The following is a 1,380-nucleotide window of genomic DNA, read 5'->3' as shown; positions in this document are numbered from 1 at the left end:
GGATGGTTGTGAGCCACCATGTGGTTGCTGGGATTTGAACTCTGGACCTTCGGAAGAGCAGTCGGGTGCTCTTACCCACTGAGCCATCTCACCAGCCCGGATTTTTTTTTTTAACCAGCAAAACTTCACACTTTCACCTGAAGTATATTGCTGGTGGTTGGGTTGAGATATAGTTTGGTTTCATGCTTTTGTTGTTATTTTGTCTGATTTGTTTTTAAGTCCTTAGGCAGGAGTTGTGGTACACAGTTATAGTGCTGGCACTTGGGAAGTAGAAGCAGAAAGATCACGAGGAGAGCTTATGGGAGATCCTGCCTCAAAACGTAACCAATCCAAGATATGGGAGCCAGGAAAGACCTTAATAAAGGTTTTAAAAAGAGACTAGTGCCAAATACCCTTCATCCTATCTTTCTTCTTGGTCTTTCATTCCAATGAATTCTTTTGATAGGAGTCATGTGTCATTGCAATATAGATGTATTAAGAGGTGAGAAGGATGTGGGAGTGAACATACAAATACAAACAAATTACATGAAATTTATGAATTAACCTGTACAATGAAACCCATAATTCCAAAAGTTAATTTTAAAATGGATGCTACCTTAAAATATATTTGTGGTGATGACCTCACCATCACTTGACTATACTAAAACTTGACAAAATGTGCACTTGAAGTGAGAAAATAACAGGACATGTAAATCACACGTTAATAAAGGTTTTAAAAAGAGACTGGTGCCAAATACCCTTCATCATATCTTTCTTCTTGGTCTTTCATTCCAATGAATTCTTTTGATAGGAGTCATGTGTCATTGCAATATAGATGTATAAAAGACAATTCTTTTTTATTTATTTATTTATTTTATGCATATGAGTACACTGTAGCTGCACAGATGGTTGTGAGAATGTGGTTGCTGGGAATTGAGCTCAGGACCTCTGCTTGCTCCTGCCCGGTTTGCTCCAGCCCAAAGATTTATTCACTTCAGCCCAAAGATTTATTTATTATTATATGTAAGTACACTGTAGCTGTCTTCAGACACACCAGAAGAGGGTGTCAGATCTCATTATGGACGGTTGTGAGCCACCATGTCGTTGCTTGGATTTGAACTCAGGACCTTTGGAAGAGCAGTCAGTGTTGTTAACCACTGAGCCATCTCTCCATCCCAACAATTACTTTCACATGATTGTGGTGGCCCTGACTATTTGACCAGGCCAGTTTGAAATGACAGACACGGCATTAGTTAGGGAAGCAGAAACCGGCCTGAGTAGGGCCACAGGCCTCATCCGGCCGGATCAGCGCCGGGGTAGCTGGAGCACAGGGTTGCCTGACACCCGCCAGCTACCCACGACCTCCGCCGCAGGGTTTTGGGACTGCTGGTGAGTGGAACA

At 42.0% G+C, this 1,380-nt stretch overlaps 1 protein-coding gene and 1 pseudogene across 4 annotated transcripts in view; one reads left to right on the top strand and one right to left on the bottom strand.

The window, feature by feature from the left end:
- Positions 1–1,380, bottom strand: part of Col14a1 (collagen type XIV alpha 1 chain) — a 209,322-nt gene that overhangs the window by 193,127 nt on the left and 14,815 nt on the right. The window lies entirely within an intron of this gene.
- Positions 1,027–1,380, top strand: part of LOC110310553 — a 29,372-nt pseudogene continuing 29,018 nt past the window's right edge. The window contains exon 1 of the transcript XR_002379849.1: positions 1,027–1,123. The product of XR_002379849.1 is annotated as an elongin-B pseudogene (transcript). The remainder of the gene's footprint in view (positions 1,124–1,380) is intronic.

The sequence above is a fragment of the Mus caroli genome, chromosome 15 (genome assembly GCF_900094665.2).
Source record: "Mus caroli chromosome 15, CAROLI_EIJ_v1.1, whole genome shotgun sequence".
NCBI classification, from domain to species: Eukaryota; Metazoa; Chordata; class Mammalia; order Rodentia; family Muridae; genus Mus; species Mus caroli.
Note: the sequence above shows the minus strand (reverse complement) of the source record. Positions and strands in the feature narration are given on the sequence as shown.